The 22,701-nt window shown below is 43.2% G+C and overlaps 1 protein-coding gene across 2 annotated transcripts in view; it reads right to left on the bottom strand.

The window, feature by feature from the left end:
• PKIA (cAMP-dependent protein kinase inhibitor alpha) overlaps positions 1–22,701 on the bottom strand; it is an 86,206-nt gene that overhangs the window by 48,004 nt on the left and 15,501 nt on the right. Inside the window, exon 2 of one of the 2 annotated variants that reach the window (XM_077270696.1) lies at positions 3,973–4,208. The exons of the other annotated variant lie outside the window; for it this stretch is intronic. The gene's annotated coding sequence lies outside the window, so the exon portion shown is untranslated. The remainder of the gene's footprint in view (positions 1–3,972; positions 4,209–22,701) is intronic. 2 annotated transcript variants of the gene reach the window in all.

Raw genomic sequence — 22,701 nt, 5'->3', positions numbered from 1 at the left:
ACCACCACTCCCTGGGGGGATATTGTTTACATGTTGTATTTATGTTTAATAAAAGGCTGCTGTGGTCATTTAATCCAAATCTGGTGTAATGTCGTTATTCAGGAGGGGATCTTACGATAAGGCAGTTTACGAGAGATCGGATGCAGTAAGTAATTAAGGTTAGGCAATTTAAGTCAGTAAAGGCGGTCATGAGTCACGTGTACCCCTTACGTCATGTAAAGTTACAGAGCGGGGTCACCGAGTGGTATGGTGCACAGTGCCTAAAAGTCGCCAAACCTCTGCTGACTCCATAACTGCAGATGCCGAAGCTCCCTCCAACATCCGTGTCTGACCTGACAAATGCTTCTTGGGGCAAAAATTCCCACAAACACATTCCAAAATCTTGTAGAAAACCAATAGAATGGAATATTTTACAAATGCTGACTGCAAAATCAAACCACTTTCCTTCTGGGTTATGAATAATATATGTGAATTCAATCTTAAAGGACCACAGGACCCCAATGATGTGTTCACACTGTACTTGATATACATAAGTGCAATGACCTGGTGCGGGGTAGAGGTTAATTCAACTGTAACTTGGGTAATATGTGATTTTATTTTTTGCATTTATTCCTTCATTCATGTTTTTTGACTCTCATGTCTGATAAAAAAAATGTTAATGAAAATATGATACTGGCTTTTTAACATACAATAAAACCTCTGAAAACACTTTTTCTATGAAGGCTAACTTTACTGTGAAGGATTTTCTTGTCTGTTATATTCTACTTTTGTTATAGTTGCAAACAGTGTAGATTTTCCTGAAACATCTCAAGCACTGAAGAGTAAAGGGGACTTTGGCAAACCCAAGCTAAACGTGAATTCTTCTAGTCAATTTGTGGGCTGTGCCAGGTGTAGGGCTTGAAGAGTTTGTCCACTGCTAGGACAACCGGTCCAATGGTGCTGGCATTTGTGTTCTCAGGGCTCATGTGAGGTTGTTACGTCACCTGAACCCTACACCCAATCAGCAACAGCGTCACTGGCCCTGCCTTAGGACATGTTGAACCTCAAGACTTCCTCTTGATATCTGAGAAGGCGGGGAGAGTTATGCCAGTGGTGATTGGGCGCACGACTCACATGTCATAACAACCTCACGTGAACCCCGGGAATGCGAGCGCCGACATTGCTGGAATGGTGCCAGCACCGAAGATGAGTATAAGAGTCATTATTTTAACAGTGCCAAACATGAGGAATGAGAAAAGGTTGTCCTAGCCCCTTTAAATATCCTGATACTGAATGTACCCTTACATTTTTTTCTAATAAATCTCTTAATGGTGTGGTAGGGATAAATGGATTTTCCTTAATGCACTTTAGTTTGTAAATATTTCTACTGCATTTTTAAGGTGGATGCACCTTAATGCATAAATAATACCCTGCAATGAAGTAATTCATTATTTTTCCAGCCTTTATCTGCCATATTTGCTATTCTGTTAGTCCAATTTCCAGTGTAGAAGGGTCTTATTATAATGGGTTATGTAATACTGTATGTACAGGACCAGAAGAGTAGAGATGTAACCATGGTTCAAAGTAATGTCCAGAGGAAATCGTGGAATACTATAGGATGAGCCATAAAAATGGACCCCCTGTGTGGTTTTTACAGGATGACCCTCATTGTGTCTCATTCATCAGCTATTGAAACCAATCCTAGCTCAGATTTTTTTTTCTTTACCAGGACAGTGTAAGAAATAAATGAGCCCTCTCATATAATTCCCTGTAGTTCCTGTGGTTCTCTGCGTAGGGCACTAATGTGACATATTCGATTCAGCAAAAATTGTGATAGTGAAGGTCTCTGTTCACAGAAACACAGGACGGTCCAGCTAGTCACTGTCAAAACATTTTCAGTGGTCATGGTCAATCATACTGTTCAAAATAATTACCAAGTTTGGGCCAACTCAAATATTCTAGTGTTACTCATATTGCAAATGTGTGACAGATCTTCCTCCAACATGGGCTGATACACATATAGTGGTGTAATAAACTACGCTAGACTTATTATGAAAATATCATGTATCTTGGTGTTAAAAGACATCAATACATAGTATTTCCTTAGGGCACTATCATTTCTCTGGGTCTTCGCGACGGCTTCAGAATGAGGTGTATATTCTGGTGATGACTACAGGTCTTACCTATTAGGCCTCGGGGTCTTTGAAGCACTACAGTATAGCACAACCTGTCCTGGTCCTGATCCTGGATCGCATTAGAAGGAAGTGCAAGTGCCAACAGAAGAGAAGTGGAGAAAGGCGAGTACTACTCACTGCTCGACAGGACTTCTGGACCAGTAAGCATCTCCAATACAGAGAAGATGATGGAAGTACTCATTATTTATAAAATTAAAGGGTTAATCCAAAAATAATATTATTTTTTTTTCCTAAATATCTCCCTATCTATATTCATAATATAATAGATTTTCTTATATGGTTTAAAAATTCCCTATTCTTCCCCCTCTTATCTAAATGTTTTATTTTTTTTAATCTACTTTCATTTTCATGACACTATTTGATAATCCCCAGTGCATGCTGGGATACTCAAACAGGATGCCATCAGGGTGCAGAGGCTGCAGCCACTGCCACAGCCTCCGTTTTGACCCTGAAACAAAGCGTCATCACTGATGTTCTTTTCAGGGGCTGGACTAATCTCCACCATACTGTGCATGTATCTGCTGTCAATTCTGATGTATGCTCAGTAGCAATAATCTTATTAATGCTCAGTGACAGTGTGCTCCCTAGCCCACTCTAATGATAATTATCAAGTCAGCAATAGAGCACACTGTCAGTGCGCAGTGTAATGAAAGAACATTGCGAGCAGAGACCAGTTTCATCCTAGAAACAGATGTCAATTTCAGATGCAAGGCTGGTCTGTGCTTGTCAGGTTAGTTCCATAAGTCCACGCTGACAGTGAGCTCTGTTACAGCTTGTCACTTCTAATTAGAGCCGGTGAGGGAGTGCACTGTCACTGTGCACTAGTGAAACATATTGCACAGTGACAAGGGCGCTCATACTGAGCAGAATTAGTTTGGGGAAAGAGGCTATTTACGCATTTTTACATGTGTTTTTATTGCAGATTTTTCTCCACTCATTAGCTTGGATAAAATCTGCAGCAAAAATGCTGAAAGAATTGATATGCTGCAGATTGAAATTTGCTGCAAATCTGCAAGTAAAAAATTAACAACATGGGCCTGAACCTTCAGGGATCTCATTCACTTTGCTGGGACTAGGAAATCCTTCAGGTTTTGTGACAAAACTGCACAGAGAAAAGATGACAAAATTCAATGTATGCACAAGACCGTTGGATAACAACCAATACTAATAAACATGCCTTATTTCTTTCTGAATCAGCTTTGATCTTGCCTATAGGCTCTGCCTGGTCATATTCAAAGTGGGTCAAAGAGAGTGGTCTGCAATACCACACGCAGCCCATAGGGAGCAGAGCTGAGTGACCAAGGCTGTCCTTGCTGTGGGCACTAGTGATTGCTACATTTCAAAAACTAGGACACAAAGGAAAAAATCCACTAAAGAAACCATTGATGAAATCTTCAGATTGGCACCATTGAACATGTCCTGTGGGGAATGCTCTCTTATAAAATGAATATTAATATTGTTGTGTTAATATTTAGTCATTGTTTTGGATTGATTTGCCTTTGGAATTTGGGAACCATTTGGTGTTTTTGTCTTGCTGGATATTATTTGTTACAGACTGTTGGAATACACAGAATTACTTAAACCCAAACACTGATGTCTGGCTCATCAGTTGGCAAATATTAGACAGTATGTTCATGTGGGCACATCGCACTATCAAATATGATAGTTATTGTAGACAAACGATTTGCACACATAGACAATGTATTACAAATGTACAATACAGAAGCTCTTCTCCCATCCAAGGTTTTATCCTCTTAATATATTGCAGTCATCATATTAAATAGCACTGTGTACTTACAATTGCTCATTTTTCCATTCTATCCAGTTAATGCTTCTCTTTTCTCTGCTCTATGTAGAAACAGGAAGACTCTTGTCCCTGCATTTATCAACTCCTGACCCAGTTGCTCCGCTCCTCCCCCTGCCAGGGATTTTTGCAGTGACTCATAACTTCTGCATCGAAAATTGACCTCCTGTTTCTACACAGAGCTTAGAAGGATTCAGCTTGTCAGTTATCAATCACGTGATGTCATGGACCTAATGGAAAAGAGAATAATTAGCTGGGTAGAAAGACAAAATGAGCAATTGTAAGTACACAGCGCTATATAACATGATGATTGCAATATATTATGATTAAAACTTTGATAGGTGGAGTGCTTCTTTAAATGGCAACTTTTAAAAGTATTCAAGGGGTGCTCCACATGTTTTCATGTGGCAGAGGCAACAGCCACACCATTCACATAGTACATAAGGCAGAATCCTGTTTCTCTTGGGTGGTTTGTACAATATAATCTCTTCATTGGACATAATTAGTGTTGAGCGATACCGTCCGATACTTGAAAGTACCGGTATCGGATAGTATCGGCCGATACCCAAAAAGTATCGGATATCGCCGATACCGATACCCGATACCAATACAAGTCAATGGGACACCAAGTATCGGAAGGTATCCTGATGGTTCCCAGGGTCTGAACGAGAGGAAACTCTCCTTCAGGCCCTGGGGTCCATATTACTGTGTAAAATAAAGAATTAAAATAAAAAATATTGATATACTCACCTCTCCGGAGGCCCCTGGACATCACCGCTGGTAACCGGCAGCCTTCTTTGCTTAAAATGAGCGCGTTTAGGGCCTTCCATGACGTCACGGCTTCTGATTGGTCGCGTGCCGCTCATGTGACCGCCACGCGACCAATCACAAGCCGCGACGTCATTCTCAGGTCCTAAATTCCTAGAATGAGGAGTTTAGGGCCTGAGAATGAAGGCACCAGCGGTGATGTCCAGGGGCCTCCGGAGAGGTGAGTATATCAATATTTTTTATTTTAATTCTTTATTTTACACAGTAATATGGATCCGATACCGATTCCCGATACCACAAAAGTATCGGATCTCGGTATCGGAATTCCGATACCGCAAGTATCGGCCGATACCCGATACTTGCGGTATCGGAATGCTCAACACTAGACATAATGCATTGCACAGTATGTAATAAGAGACGGCGCTATGCAAAATAAGGGTAGTGTATCTAGGGGTGAAGCACCAGATGTATTGTTATGACCGAAACTGTGGGCACCCTTGAAATTGTTCCAGAAAATGAAGTATTTCTTCCAGAAAATTATTGCTTTTACATAAGATTTGTTATATACATGTTTATTTCCTTTGTGTGCACTGGAACAACACACAAAAAACCAGATAAAAAAATCAAATTGGGCAGCGTTTCACACAAAACCCCCAAAATGGTCTAAACAAAATTGTTGTCATGTTTCCAAGATTGTGGGTAAACAACTTTGTGTCAAGCATGAGATGTTGATACAAACTGAACTCTGGCAAGTAACAGGTGTGGACAAAATGAAAATCACACCTGAAGTCACATTAAAAAGGGAGAATTTGTCTCAACCTTTGCATTGTGTGCCACACTAAGCATGAAGAACAGGAAGAGAAGAGAATGGAGGACTTGAGAACCAAAATTGTTGAAAAATATTAACAATCTCAAAGTTACCAGTCCATGTCCAGAGATCTTGATGTTCCTTTGTCTACTGTACGCAACATAATCAAGAAGTTTACAACCCGCGGCACTATAGCTAATCTCCCTGGATGTGGACGGCAGAGAAAAATTGATGAAAGGTTGCAATACAGGATAGTCCGGAAGGTGGAAAAGCAGCCCCAATCAAGTTTCAAAGAAATTCAAGCTGTCCTGCAGGTTTAGGGCACATCAGAATCAGTGTGGACTATCCGTCGACATTTAACTGCAATGAAACGCTATGGCAGGAGACCAGGAGGACCCCACTGCTGACACGGAAGCACAAAAAGCTAGACTGCAGTTCACCAAAATGTACATGAGTAAGCCAAAATCCTTCTGGGAAAGAGTGTTGTGGACAGATGAGATGTTGAAATACTTGGCACTCGTATAGGTGTGTTCAATAACTTATTCCAGAAATAAATGAGACATTTTGGTCAATATCTGACCTTCATCAGTCATCTGGATAAAGGAGATCTGTGTGGCAGTGCTCTGTGTGGGAGTCTGCAGTGTCCACTGCTAAGAAAGGAAGCGCTGACTGTCTTAGCAGTGGCCTGAACACTGCTGAAGGTCAGGTATTGACCGAAACGTCTCATTTATTTCTGGAATTTCTTCACTCAACAAATATGTTCTTGAACACACCTATACGAGTGCCAAGTATTTCTACATCACAGTTGATGGATTTGGTTATCCTACTTGTGCACCACCAGAATTCCAGAATTGCCGTGTTTTCCTAATTACTTGCGGATAAATGAGACCAAGATAAAGCTTTTTGGTAAAGCACATCATTCTACTATTTACCAAAAATGGAATGCAGCCTACAAAGAAATGAACACAGTACCTACTGTCAAATATGGTGGAGGTTCAAAGATGTTTTGGGGTTGTTTTGCTGCCTCTTACACTGTGTGCAAAGTATCATGAAATATGATGATTACCAATGGATTTTGAGATGCAATGAAGTGCCTAATGTAAGAAAGCTGGGTTTACGTCCTAGGTTATGGGTATTCCTGCAGGACAATAACCCCAAACATATTTCAAGAAGCTCACAGAAATGGATGGAAACAAAGCGCTGAAGAATTCTGAAGTGGCCAGCATTGTTTTTTGTGTTGTTCCAATACACACAAAGGAAATAAGCATGTGTATAAAAAAAAGTGTAATTACTATAATTTTCTGGCAGAAAAACTTCATTTTCTGAAACAATTTCAAGGGTACCAACAATTTCAGCCATGGCTATATACACAGCTGTGAAATAATTATTGAATACATTGCCAATTTTCTAAATAAAAATATTTCTAAAGATGCTATTGACATGAAATTCTCATCAGAGGTCAATAACAACCCATGCAATCCAGACAGGCAAAACATCATACATAGATGTCCATAAATCAAATTATTTGTAATAATCAAAAATGACACATGGAAAAGTATGGAACACATGTAGAAAGAGAGGTGCAAAAAGCAATGGAAAGTCATGACACCAGCTGAAATCCTTATACAGCAATCATGCCACTTAGTGAAAAATAATATCAGCAGGTTCAACTGATTGCCTATAAAAAGGTGTCTCATTACCAAGAAGCTGCACAAAAAACATAATTGGCATGGCTCTGTTGTCAGGTGTCCCAGAACTAGGGGCTCCATCCCTGTCCCTAACGCTAGGGGTGTCCTAGCCCGCCCTGCTCCCCGGATTACTTCTGATGGTGAAGATGCTGGGGCCACATACCTTGCCTTAGTTTCTAAATCTGCCCTCAGTCTGTACCCTTCCCCCCCAAGAGAAGAGGGGAGTAGTAGTGTACCGTAGTACACCAGCCAAACTAACAAGGTAATACAAACAGGGGTAACGAAAAATACCAAACACACAAATATACTCACACATATAACAGAGGAATGCATCGGGGACTGGAGGATGGGGTTAACCCAAAGTAGAAGAAGAAAGGGAATTATCACACACTGAAAACCTAACAACAGTCAGAGATAACAAACGCTTTCTCCAATAACCACGTCAAACACCAGTTACAGCAATGCAGCAAAAGCTACTCTGACAATGAGTGCTAGCCAGGGCCAAGATTATATAGGAGATGGGAGTGGTTAACAATGCACAACTGAGAGTTTTAATGCTTCAGGAGCTCTCAACTGAGCAGATTAATACCTGCACTGCTAAAAGAAATTTACGCCATTTAATATGCAAATGAAGTGTTTCTAATCAGTGCAGGTGTAGGAGAAATCAGATGCTGTGGTCTTCTGGCTCCTTTCTGTCCCTGTAAACTCGTGACTAGTGTTGAGCATTCCGATACCGCAAGTATCGGGTATCCGCCGATATTTGCGGTATCGGAATTCCGATACCGAGTTCCGATATTTTTGTGATATCGGAAATCGGAATTGGAAGTTCCCAGTGTATGGTTCCCAGGGTCTGGAGGAGAGGAGACTCTCCTTCAGGCCCTGGGATCCATATTCATGTAAAAATAAAGAATAAAAATAAAAAATATGGATATACTCACCCCTCCGACGGAGCCTGGACTGTTGTGAATTAGACTTTTTTGGCTCCCTCTTGTGGTCACTAGTGATATGACTCTGGGATTGTCTTTCCTCAGTTTGGCACCCACCTGGGTCGTTAGTCCAGGGGTGTTGCTATATAAACTTCCTGGTTTCTCAGTCCAGTGCCTGGCATCATTGTAATCAGTTCCTTTCTGTTTGCTCCTGTCTGCTGGACTTGGATCTTGCAAAATTAAGCTAAGTCCTGCTTCCTTGTTTTTTGGTTATTTGCTTTGCTCTTATTTTTTGTCCAGCTTGTACTAAATGTGATTCCTGATTTTGCTGGAAGCTCTAGGGGGCTGGTGTTCTTCCCCCGGGCCGTTAGACGGTTCGGGGGTTCTTGAATATCCAGCGTGGAAATTTTGATAGGGTTTTTGCTGACCATATAAGTCATCTTACTATATTCTGCTATTAGTCAGTGGGCCTTTCTTTGCTAAATATCTAGTTCATTCTTACGTTTGTCTTTTCTCCTTACCTCACCGTTATTATTTGTTGGGGGCTTGTATCCAACTTTTGGGGTCTTTTCTCTGGAGGCAAGAAAGGTCTATCTTTTCCCTTCTAGGGTTAGTTAGTTCTCCGGCTGGCACGAGACGTCTAGAACCAACGTAGACACGTTCCCCGGCTGCTGCTATTTGTGGTGCTAGGATAGATATATGGTCAGCCCAGTTACCACTGCCCTATGAGCTGGTTTTTTGTGTTTGCAGACTTGGAATGTACTTTTGAGACCCTCTGCCATTGGGGTCATAACAGTATGCCAGGCCAAGGTTGAATGTTTAATGCATTGCAGAAGTGGGATTACAAGAAAGGAAAGTCTGAGTTTTTTTTTTTTTTTTCTTTCCTCTCTTTTTTCCTCCCCTTTACCTCTGAGTGGTTTGTGCTTGCTGCAGACATGAATGTCCAGACTTTGATTACAAGTGTGGATCAGCTTGCTGCTCGTGTGCAGGGCATACAAGATTTTGTTACCAGTAGTCCAATGTCTGAACCTAAAATACCTATTCCTGAACTGTTCTCTGGAGACCGATTTAAGTTTAGGAATTTCAGGAATAATTGTAAATTGTTTCTATCTCTGAGACCCCGTTCATCTGGAGACTCAGCTCAGCAAGTAAAAATTGCTATCTCTTTCTTACGGGGCGACCCTCAGGATTGGGCCTTCTCGCTAGCGCCAGGAGATCCGGCATTGGCAAATATTGATGCGTTTTTTCTGGCGCTCGGATTGCTTTACGAGGAACCCAATCTTGAAATTCAGGCAGAAAAAGCCTTGCTGGCTATTTCTCAGGGTCAGGATGAAGCTGAAGTGTATTGCCAAAAATTTCGGAAATGGTCCGTGCTTACTCAGTGGAATGAGTGTGCTCTGGCCGCAAATTTCAGAAATGGCCTTTCTGAAGCCATTAAGAATGTGATGGTGGGTTTCTCCATTCCTACAGGTCTGAATGATTCCATGGCGCTGGCTATTCAAATTGACCGGCGTTTGCGGGAGCGCAAAGCCGCGAATCCTCTGGTGGTGTTGTCTGAACAAACACCTGATTTAATGCAATGTGGTAGAATTCAGACTAGAAATGAATGGAAAAATCATAGACGTCAGAATGGGTTGTGTTTTTACTGTGGTGATTCTACACATGTTATATCAGCATGCTCTAAACGCCTAACTAGGGTTGTTGGTCCTGTCGCCATTGGTAATTTGCAACCTAAATTTATTTTGTCTGTGACTTTAATTTGCTCATTGTCCTCCTACCCTGTTATGGCGTTTGTGGATTCAGGTGCTGCCCTGAGTCTTATGGATCTGTCGTTTGCCAAGCGCTGTGGTTTTGTTCTTGAGCCGTTGGTAAATCCTATCCCTCTTAGAGGTATTGATGCTACGCCATTGGCGGAAAATAAACCGCAGTTTTGGACACAGGTAACCATGTGCATGACTCCTGAACATCGGGAGGTGATTCGTTTTCTTGTTCTGCATAAAATGCATGATTTGGTCGTTTTGGGTCTGCCATGGTTACAGACCCATAATCCAGTCTTGGATTGGAAGGCAATGTCTGTGTCAAGTTGGGGCTGTCAGGGAATTCATGGTGATTCCCCGCCGGTGTCTATTGCTTCCTCTACTCCTTCGGAAGTTCCTGAGTATTTGTCTGATTATCAGGATGTATTCAGTGAGTCCAGGTCCAGTGCTCTTCCTCCTCATAGGGACTGTGACTGCGCTATAGATTTGATTCCAGGTAGTAAATTTCCTAAGGGAAGATTATTTAATCTGTCTGTACCTGAGCATACCGCAATGCGTTCGTATATCAAGGAATCTCTGGAGAAGGGGCATATCCATCCATCCTCTTCCCCTCTTGATGCGGGATTCTTTTTTGTGGCCAAGAAGGACGGATCTTTGAGACCTTGTATTGACTATCGGCTTCTGAATAAAATCACTGTTAAATTTCAGTATCCTTTGCCTCTGTTGTCGGACTTGTTTGCCCGGATTAAAGGTGCCAAGTGGTTCACCAAGATAGATCTTCGTGGTGCGTACAACCTTGTGCGCATTAAGCAAGGAGATGAATGGAAAACTGCATTTAATACGCCCGACGGTCATTTTGAGTACTTGGTGATACCTTTCGGGCTCTCTAATGCTCCTTCAGTGTTTCAGTCCTTTATGCATGATATTTTCCGGAAGTATCTGGATAAATTTATGATTGTTTATCTGGATGATATTCTGTTTTTTTCTGATGATTGGGACTCGCATGTAGAGCAGGTCAGGATGGTGTTTCAGGTTTTGCGTGAGAATGCTTTGTTTGTTAAGGGCTCAAAGTGTCTCTTTGGAGTACAGAAGGTTCCCTTTTTGGGTTTTAATTTTTCCCCTTCTGCGGTGGAGATGGACCCAGTCAAGGTCCGAGCTATTCATGATTGGACTCAACCCACGTCAGTTAAGAGTCTTCAGAAGTTCTTGGGTTTTGCTAACTTCTACCGTCGTTTTATCGCTAATTTTTCTAGCGTTGTTAAACCTTTGACGGATATGACCAAGAAAGGTTCTGATGTTGCTAACTGGGCTCCTGCAGCCGTGGAAGCCTTTCAAGAGTTGAAGCGCCGGTTTACTTCGGCGCCTGTTTTGTGCCAGCCTGATGTCTCACTTCCCTTTCAGGTTGAAGTGGATGCTTCTGAAATTGGGGCAGGGGCCGTTTTGTCGCAGAGAGGCCCTGGTTGCTCTGTAATGAGACCATGTGCTTTTTTCTCTAGGAAGTTTTCGCCTGCTGAGCGGAATTATGATGTTGGCAATCGGGAGTTGTTAGCCATGAAGTGGGCATTTGAGGAGTGGCGTCATTGGCTCGAGGGTGCTAAGCATCGTGTGGTGGTCTTGACTGATCACAAAAATCTGATGTATCTCGAGTCTGCTAAACGCCTGAATCCTAGACAGGCCCGCTGGTCATTGTTTTTCTCCCGTTTTGACTTTGTGGTCTCGTATTTACCAGGTTCAAAGAATGTGAAGGCTGATGCTCTTTCAAGGAGCTTTGTGCCTGACTCTCCTGGAGTCGCAGAACCAGTTGGTATTCTCAAAGAGGGAGTTATCCTGTCAGCCATTTCTCCGGATTTGCGACGTGTGTTGCAGAGATTTCAGGCTGGTAGACCTGACTCTTGTCCACCTGACAGACTGTTTGTTCCTGATAAGTGGACCAGCAGAGTCATTTCCGAGGTTCATTCCTCGGTGTTGGCAGGGCATCCGGGAATTTTTGGCACCAGAGATCTGGTGGCTAGGTCCTTTTGGTGGCCTTCCTTGTCACGGGATGTGCGGTCATTTGTGCAGTCCTGTGGGACTTGTGCTCGAGCTAAGCCTTGCTGTTCTCGTGCCAGCGGGTTGCTCTTGCCCTTGCCTGTCCCGAAGAGGCCTTGGACACACATTTCCATGGATTTCATTTCAGATCTTCCGGTGTCTCAGGGCATGTCTGTCATCTGGGTGGTATGTGATCGCTTTTCCAAGATGGTCCATTTGGTATCTTTGCCTAAGCTGCCTTCCTCTTCTGATCTGGTTCCTTTGTTCTTTCAGAATGTGGTTCGTTTACACGGCATTCCTGAGAATATTGTGTCTGACAGAGGATCCCAGTTTGTTTCCAGGTTCTGGCGATCCTTTTGTGCTAAGATGGGCATTGATTTGTCGTTTTCGTCTGCCTTTCATCCTCAGACTAATGGACAAATGGAGCGAACTAATCAGACTCTGGAGGCTTATTTGAGGTGTTTTGTTTCTGCAGATCAGGATGATTGGGTGACCTTCTTGCCGTTGGCTGAGTTTGCCCTTAATAATAGTTCCGCTACTTTGGTTTCGCCATTTTTTTGCAACTCTGGTTTCCATCCTCGTTTTTCCTCGGGACATGTGGAGCCTTCTGACTGTCCTGGGGTAGATTCCGTGGTGGATAGGTTGCAGCGGATCTGGAATCATGTGGTGGACAACTTGAAGTTGTCACAGGAGAAGGCTCAGCGTTTTGCCAACCGCCGCCGCGGTGTGGGTCCCCGACTTCGTGTTGGGGATTTGGTATGGCTGTCTTCTCGATTTGTTCCTATGAAGGTCTCCTCTCCTAAATTTAAGCCTCGCTTCATCGGTCCTTACAAGATATTGGAAATCCTTAATCCTGTGTCCTTTCGCTTGGATCTTCCGGTGTCGTTTGCCATTCACAACGTGTTCCATAGGTCTTTGTTGCGGTGGTACGTTGTACCTGTGGTTCCTTCTGTTGAGCCTCCTGCTCCGGTTTTGCTTGAGGGCGAGTTGGAGTACGTGGTAGAGAAGATCTTGGATTCTCGTCTCTCCAGGCGGAGGCTTCAGTATCTGGTCAAGTGGAAGGGCTATGGTCAGGAGGATAATTCCTGGGTGGTTGCCTCTGATGTGCATGCGGCCGATTTAGTTCGTGCCTTTCACGCTGCTCATCCTGATCGCCCTGGTGGTCTTGGTGAGGGTTCGGTGACCCCTCCTTAAAGGGGGGGTACTGTTGTGAATTAGACTTTTTTGGCTCCCTCTTGTGGTCACTAGTGATATGACTCTGGGATTGTCTTTCCTCAGTTTGGCACCCACCTGGGTCGTTAGTCCAGGGGTGTTGCTATATAAACTTCCTGGTTTCTCAGTCCAGTGCCTGGCATCGTTGTAATCAGTTCCTTTCTGTTTGCTCCTGTCTGCTGGTCTTGGATCTTGCAAAATTAAGCTAAGTCCTGCTTCCTTGTTTTTTGGTTATTTGCTTTGCTCTTATTTTTTGTCCAGCTTGTACTAAATGTGATTCCTGATTTTGCTGGAAGCTCTAGGGGGCTGGTGTTCTCCCCCCGGGCCGTTAGACGGTTCGGGGGTTCTTGAATATCCAGCGTGGAAATTTTGATAGGGTTTTTGCTGACCATATAAGTCATCTTACTATATTCTGCTATTAGTCTGTGGGCCTCTCTTTGCTAAATATCTAGATCATTCTTACGTTTGTCTTTTCTCCTTACCTCACCGTTATTATTTGTTGGGGGCTTGTATCCAACTTTTGGGGTCTTTTCTCTGGAGGCAAGAAAGGTCTATCTTTTCCCTTCTAGGGTTAGTTAGTTCTCCGGCTGGCGTGAGACGTCTAGAACCAACGTAGGCACGTTCCCCGGCTGCTGCTATTTGTGGTGCTAGGATAGATATATGGTCAGCCCAGTTACCACTGCCCTATGAGCTGGTTTTTTGTGTTTGCAGACTTGGTATGTACTTTTGAGACCCTCTGCCATTGGGGTCATAACACTGGACCTCAGACGTGCAACCGGCAGCCTCCGTTTCTAAGAATGAGCAAGTGAAGGACCTGCGATGACGTCGCGACTTGTGATTGGTCGCGTGAGCGGTCACATGAGCGGTCACGCGACCAGTCACAAGCCGCGACGTCATCGCAGGTCTTTCACTTGCTCATTCTTAGGAACGGAGGCTGCCGGTTACAGCGATTACTACCAGGGCGCGTCAGAGGGTGAGCATATCCCTATTTTTTATTTTTATTCTTTATTTTACACATGAATATGGATCCCAGGGCCTGAAGGAGAGTTTCCTCTCCTTCAGACCCTGGGAACCATCGAGGATACCTTCCGATACTTGTGTCCCATTGACTTGTATTGGTATCGGGTATCGGTATCGGCGATATCCGATATTTTTCGGATATCGGCCGATACCATCCGATAACGATACTTTCAAATATCGGAAGGTATCGCTCAACACTACTCGTGACACTCATGATGGGTAAAATCAGTGAGCTTTCAAAGTCCTATGCAACCTTATTGTTGCAACACATGCTGATGCCATTGGTTACAGAAGCATTTCTAAACTACTGAAGGTTCCAGTTAGCACTGTTGGGGCCATAAGCTGGAAGTGGAAAGAACAGCATATCACCACAAACCGAACACAACCAGGTCCTCCCAGAAAGACTTCAGACAGAGGAGTGAAAAGAATTATCAGAAGAGTTGTCCAAGAGCCAAGGGTGACCTGTGGAGAGCTACAGAAAGACCTGAAAACAGCAGGTACAATTGTTTCAAAGAAAATAATAAGTAATGCACTGAACCACCATGGCCTGTTTGCATGCTGCACAAAAAGCTTGTTCAAGTCTGCTCAACAACATTTAATCAATCCTATGAAATACTGGGAGAATATTGTCTGGTCAGATGAGACCAAAATTGACCTCTTTGGATGCCATAATAAACACAATGTTCAGAGGCCAAATGGTCCTACAATTTACCCCAAAATTACCATACATCCATACCAACAATGAAGTTTGGAGGTGGGAACATCATGGTGTGGGGCTGTTTTTCTACAGCATATGGCACTTGCAAATGGATGAATTGACAAATGTACACAGACATTCTTGAAAAAAAATCTGAATCAGAATGAAGAAGATGAAATGAGTGTGGTCATTTCAGCAAGGCAATGATCCCAAACACACAGCCAAGGAAACTCTCAATTGGTTTCAGAGAAAGAAAATAAAGCTGCTAGAATGGCCTGGCCAATAACCTGACCTGAATCTAATAGGAAATGGATGGAAGGAACTAAAGCTCACAATTCATAAAAGAAGCCCATGGAACCTTCAGGATTTGAAGAGGGTTTGTGTAGAAGCATGGGACAAAATCACACCTGAGCAATGCATGTGTCTAGTTTCTCCATAAAGGAGGCATCTTGAAGCTGTTATCACCAACAAAGGCTTTTGTATGAAGTATTAATTACATTTCAGTAAGTGGGTTCTTACCAACATCTGGTGAGAATTTAATGTCAATAGCACCTTTTGAAATATATTTACTTAGAAAATAATATATATATATATATATATATATATATATATATATATAATAAAAGCACCAGGGAAAAAGTGTTTGATGGTGGCATCTGTTCTTTCAATATAGCGCAGTACATCTGTGGAATCATGAAATAAAACTCCCTGACACCAAGAGAAAGACATGCTTCCAGCACTCCATACTTTGGAAGACATACAAAGGAAGCATCATCAAAATGGAAATAGGTAAAAATGAATATGTAAAATAAAGCATTTAGATTAGAGAGCGAAGGATAGAGACTTTTTAATTAAATATTAGAAAAACTATTACATTATTAAAATAAGTAGCGATACATTTAGGATAAAAATCGATACAAGTATTGGACCACCCCTTTAAGCAGTGTAAAACTGCAGTGATTACTGTTTCTTACATTGTGCCCATCCTCACCTGTGGAAGGTAGCACCTTAGGCCCCACATTACAGATGTACAGAGATCCATTATACAGCTGTGTATACAGAGCCTTATCTGTTGGATAGGGAAGCTGCAATGCTTCCTGACAAATTATAATGTTGGACCGGAGAATAAGGGGCTGAAGGTAAAATTGTTTACTTTTGTACATTTAATGGATATGTGTTTATTCATATCAGTACACTAAAATAAACTAGCCTCACAGTAAGTAACTGCAATGTTATTTGTATACTGTTTAATACATTTCCACTAGAAATGAACAAATTGATTTGCTAGGCCCTGGATCAGCGGGAATGTCAGTATCCCATGGCCGCTGGATAGGAGCCCTGCAAACTATCTCCAACCAAATGGCTTCTGTCGTGATGTCATTCTAGCGGCGTAACACACACTCATCACCGAGCTGAGCAAGATACTCAAAAGAGGAGCCGCGAACTGTATCAGGAGGCAGTTTGTAGCGCTCCTGTCCAGCGGCCATGGAATATAGACATGACTGCAGGACCAGGATCCTTCACTCATCTCTAATTTCCATCTAAAATTCACCTATATAATGGCTTGACTTTTCATAAGACTTTAGGGTATGTGCACATGTTATGTATGTGCTGCAGAAATGTATGCATCATTTCTGAAAGTAAAAATACATCCGTTTTTTAAGCTTTTTTGTTTTGTTCTTTTACATGCGTTTTTATTGTAAAATTTTCTCCACTCATTAGTATGGGTGAAATCTGCAGCAAAATTGCTGAAAGAATTGATATTTTACAGATCTAAATCTGCTGCAAATCTGCAAGTAAAAAATAAGCAATGTGTGCATGAACCTTCATGAATCTAATTCAATTTGCTGGGACTAGGAAACCATTCAAGTTTTGTGGCTCATAGTCCTTCATATAAAATTATACACCTCCATAAATAATGCACAGCCCATACCCATCAGTACAGTATAATGCACAGCTCATAGTTATCTATGTAGTATAATGCACAACCCACAGTCATCCATGTAGTATAATGCACAGCCCAGAGTCATCCATACAGTATAATGTACAGCCCTTCATCATTCAAACAGTGTAATGCACAGCCCATAATCATCAGTACAGTAGTACAGTATAATGCACAGCCCATAGTCATCCATGTAGTATAATGCACAGCTCATAGTCATATACATAGTATAATGCACAGCTCATAGTTATCTATGTAGTATAACTCACAGCCCATAATCATCCACATAGTATAATGTACAGCCCATAGTCATACATGTAGTATAATGCTCAGCCCTTAGTCATCCAAACAGTATAATGCACAGCCCACAGTCATCCATGTAGTATAATGCACAGCCCAGAGTCATCCATACAGTATAGTGTACAGCCCTTTGTCATTCAAACAGTGTAATGCACAGCCCATAGTCATCAGTACAGTATAATGCACAGCCCATAGTCATCCATGTAGTATAATGCACAGCTCATAGTCATATACATAGTATAATGCACAGCTCATAGTTATCTATGTAGTATAATTCACAGCCCATAATCATCCACATAGCATAATGTACAGCCCATAGTCATACATGTAGTATAATGTTCAGCCCTTAGTCATCCAAACAGTATAATGCACAGCCCATAGTCATCCATGTAGTATAATGCACAGCCCATAATCATCCATATAGTATAATGTACATCCCATAGTCATCCATACAGCATAATGCACAGCCAATAGTCAGCCATACAGTATAATGCACATCCCATAGTCATCCATGTATTATAATGCACCCACATAGTCATCTATACGGTATAATGCACAGTCCACAATCAGCCATGTAATAGCATAACCACCGTGTATTCACTGATAAAAAAATACTAACCTCCCACCAGCTCCCCCATGACGTCACTGCCATGTGCCCCTATCACGTGCACACCTACATCAGCTGCTGGAGTCTCATTGGCCAGCAGCATATATTGCAGCACATGGATCTAAGGACACACATTCAGCTGAAGCATTAGCTAACATCAGCGGGCCCCTCTCCTGCCGGGCCCGGGCTGTCAGAGCTGCGACCCCCGTAGTTACTCCACTACCAACGGCGAGTGGTCCTCTTGTTTGATCAGGGCCCAAGCTCTTGCCAGGGTGCACAGGGTGGTGACACCAATTCTGGGGGACTGATATTGGATGTTAATTATTTTGGGGGTATTGTTTTGGATTTGATTTAAATTTGGGTCCTTATCTACCTTCTCTACCCTATTCTGCATTTTCTAAAAGTTAAAAATTAGTTTGCCTCCGCTGTCATCTGTATATGTGTTCTTGTACAATATTAGCTTGATGATTATAGTAATTGAGGCACAGTATTTTAGGTACAGTAATGGGGCAAACGCAGGCGCAGTGGTGATGCCAGTAGGTTTGATGACAATTTTAAAATGGGCAGAAGGGTAATAGTATTTGTGATTATGGTCTGTATAAGCTATGAGCCAAAGTAAGAGATGTAACCTGAGGCCATGGTCACATATTTAGTATTTGGTCAGTATTTTATGTTATGATCCCAGTGGCTTAGGATCACAAATCTAACCAGCTAAGTCAGAGACAATAGGACGAGCTCTGGGGATGTGGTAACTGGACTGACCGCAAAGCTGATCCTAACCAAACACACTAAAGGTAGCCGTGGAACGTTTCCTGAAATCCTAGACGTCTCTTCACGGCCTGAGAAACTGACTACCCCTAGAGATAAAGTATGACCTCACTTGCCTCAGAGAAATAACCCCAAAGAAATAGAACAGCCCCCCACAAATAATAACAGTGAGTTAAGAGGAAAAGACAAACGCAGAGATGAAACAGGTTAAGCAAATGAGGCCCGCTAACACTAGATAGCAGAAAATAGCAAGGGATCTGTGCGGTCAGTAAAAAACCCTATACAAAAATATCCACGCAGAGAATGCGAGTACCCCCACACCACCATTACGATGTGGGGGGAGCAACTCAGCACCCCAGAGCTACCAGCAAGCAGAGAAATCACATATTAGCAAGCTGGACAAAACTCATAATATTCTAGGAACATATTGAACACAGATGAGCAAGAATAAGCAAACAGAACTTAGCTTCTCTTGAAGAGACTGGTAACGGATGTATACAGGAGCAAACAGAATAGCACTGAATACAACGACAGCAGGCATAGACTGAGATTCCAAGTGAGCTTAAATAGAAAACCAGCCCACAGATAACGAGACAGCTGATGCCAGTCACAAACCTGCAGAAAGACAGCACTCACACAGTACCACTTGTGACCACAAGAGGGAGCCCAGAAATAGAATTCACAACAGTACCCCCCCCTTGAGGAGGGGTCACCGAACCCTCATCAAAACCCCCAGGGTGATCAGGACGAGCCACATGGAAGGCACAAACCAAATCGGCCGCATGAACATCAGAGGCGACAACCCAGGAATTATCCTCCTGACCATAGCCCTTCCACTTAACCAAAAACTGAAGCCTCCGTCTAGAAATACGAGAATCCAAGATCTTCTCCACCACGTACTCCAATTCGCCCTCCACCAGCACCAGGGCAGGGGGCTCAACAGAAGGAACCACAGGCACCACATACCTCCGCAACAAAGACCTATGGAACACGTTATGAATGGAAAACGACGCTGGGAGGTCCAAACGAAATGACACCGGGTTAAGGATTTCCAAAATCTTATAAGGACCGATGAAGCGAGGCTTGAATTTTGGAGAGGAAACCTTCATAGGAACATACCGAGAAGACAGCCATACCAAATCCCCAACACGAAGTCGGGGACCCACACCGCAACGGCGGTTGGCAAAGCGCTGAGCCTTCTCCTGTGACAACTTCAAATTGTCCACCACATGGTTCCAAATGCGCTGCAACCTATCCACCACAGAATCCACCCCAGGACAGTCAGAAGGTTCAACCTGACCCGAGGAAAAACGAGGATGAAAACCAGAATTGCAGAAAAAAGGCGAAACCAAAGTAGCAGAACTAGCCCGATTATTAAGGGCAAACTCGGCCAATGGCAAAAAAGTCACCCAATCATCCTGATCAGCAGAAACAAAACATCTTAAATAAGTTTCCAAGGTCTGATTAGTTCGCTCGGTTTGGCCATTCGTCTGAGGATGGAAGGCCGACGAAAAAGACAAATCAATGCCCATCTTAGCACAAAAGATCCGCCAAAATCTGGACACAAACTGGGATCCTCTGTCAGACACAATATTCTCAGGGATGCCGTGCAAGCGAACCACATTCTGAAAAAATAGAGGAACCAAATCGGAGGAGGAAGGCAACTTAGGCAAGGGCACCAAATGGACCATTTTAGAAAAACGATCACACACCACCCAGATGACAGACATTCTCTGAGAGACTGGAAGATACGAAATAAAATCCATGGAAATGTGCGTCCAAGGCCTCTTCGGGACAGGCAAAGGCAAAAGCAAACCGCTGGCACGAGAATAGCAAGGCTTAGCCCGAGCACAAATCCCACAGGACTGCACAAAGGAATGCACATCCCGCGACAAGGAAGGCCACCAGAAGAACCTAGCCACCAAATCCCTGGTACCAAAAATCCCAGGATGGCCTGCCAACACCGAAGAATGAACCTCGGAAATAACTCTTCTGGTCCATCTATCTGGGACAAACAGTCTCTCTGGTGGGCAACGGTCAGATTTATCCGCCTGAAATTTCTGCAGCACTCGTTGCAAATCTGGGGAAATGGCAGACAAAATCACTCCCTCTCTGAGGATACCAGCCGGCTCTGAAACTCCCGGAGAGTCAGGCACAAAACTCCTAGAAAGAGCATCAGCCTTCACGTTCTTCGAACCAGGCAGGTACGAGACCACAAAATCGAAACGGGAGAAAAACAACGACCAACGAGCCTGTCTAGGATTCAGCCGCTTGGCAGACTCGAGATAAATCAGATTTTTGTGATCAGTCAAGACCACCACACGATGCTTAGCTCCCTCGAGCCAATGTCGTCACTCCTCAAATGCCCACTTCATAGCCAACAACTCCCGATTACCAACATCATAATTCCGCTCGGCAGGCGAAAACTTTCTTGAAAAGAAAGCACAAGGCTTCATCACAGAGCCATCAGAGCTTCTCTGCGACAAAACAGCCCCTGCTCCAATCTCAGAAGCATCAACCTCGACCTGAAAAGGAAGAGAGACATCAGGCTGACACAAAACTGGAGCCGAAGAAAACCGGCGCTTCAGCTCCCGAAAGGCTTCCACGGCCGCAGGAGACCAATTAGTCACATCAGAACCCTTCTTGGTCAAATCCGTCAAGGGTTTAACCACGCCAGAAAAATTAGCAATGAAGCGACGGTAAAAATTAGCAAAACCCAAGAACTTCTGAAGACTCTTAACAGATGTAGGCTGAGTCCAGTCATGAATAGCCTGGACCTTGACTGGGTCCATCTCAATAGTAGAAGGAGAAAAAATAAAACCCAAAAAGGAAACCTTCTGTACTCCGAAGAGACATTTTGAGCCCTTCACAAATAAGGCATTAGCACGCAGGACCTGAAATACCATCCTGACCTGCTTCACATGGAACTCCCAGTCCTCAGAAAAGACCAAAATGTCATCCAGATACACAATCATAAATTTATCCAGATATTCTCGGAAGATGTCATGCATGAAGGACTGGAACACAGAAGGAGCATTAGAGAGTCCAAAAGGCATCACCAAGTACTCAAAATGGCCCTCGGTCGTATTAAATGCTGTTTTCCATTCATCCCCCTGCTTAATACGCACAAGGTTATACGCACCACGAAGATCTATCTTGGTGAACCAACTGGACCCCTTAATCCGAGCAAACAGATCAGATAATAATGGCAAAGGATACTGAAATTTGACCGTGATTTTATTTAGAAGACGATAATCTATACAAGGTCTCAGAGAACCATCCTTCTTGGCCACAAAAAAGAATCCAGCACCAAGAGGGGAGGAGGACGGGCGAATATGTCCCTTCTCTAAAGACTCCTTTATATAACTCCGCATTGCGGCATGTTCTGGTACAAATTAAAAAGTCGTCCCTTGGGGAACTTACTACCAGGAATCAAATTTATAGCACAATCACAATCCCTGTGAGGAGGCAGGGCATCGGATCTGGGCTCATCAAATACATCCTGGTAGTCCGACAAAAACTCAGGGACCTCAGAAGGAGTGGAAGAAGCAATTGACACCACAGGAGCATCGCCATGAATCCCCTGGCAACCCCAACTTGAAACAGACATAGCTTTCCAATCCAGAACTGGATTATGGGCCTGCAGCCATGGCAGACCCAAAACGACAACATCATGCAGATTATGCAGCACAAGAAAGCGAATCACCTCCTGATGTACAGGAGTCATGCACATGGTCACTTGAGTCCAATACTGAGGCTTATTCTCAGCCAATGGTGTAGCATCAATACCCCTCAGTGGAATAGGGAATTCCAAAGGCTCCAGGACAAAACCACAGCGCCTGGCAAACGACACATCCATCAGGTTCAGGGCAGCACCCGAATCCACAAAAGCCATAACCGAGTAGGATGACAAAGAACAAATTAAAGTAACAGACAAAATGAATTTAGGCTGTATAGTACCAACGGTGACAGATTTAGCGATTTTTTTTACGCGCTTAGAGCATGCTGAGATAACATGAGTTGAATCACCACAGTAAAAGCACAACCCATTTTGACGTCTATGATTTTGCCGCTCAATTCTGGTCAGAATTCGATCACATTGCACAGACTCAGGTCTCTGTTGAGAAAACACCGCCAGATGGTGCGTAGATTTGCGCTCCCGCAAATGCCGATCAATCTGAATGGCCAAAGCCATTGAGTCA

Source organism: Ranitomeya variabilis, chromosome 6 (genome assembly GCF_051348905.1).
Source record: "Ranitomeya variabilis isolate aRanVar5 chromosome 6, aRanVar5.hap1, whole genome shotgun sequence".
In the NCBI taxonomy this organism is placed as follows: Eukaryota; Metazoa; Chordata; class Amphibia; order Anura; family Dendrobatidae; genus Ranitomeya; species Ranitomeya variabilis.
The sequence above is the reverse complement of the archived record's forward strand: the minus strand, read 5'-3'. Positions and strand labels throughout refer to the sequence as shown.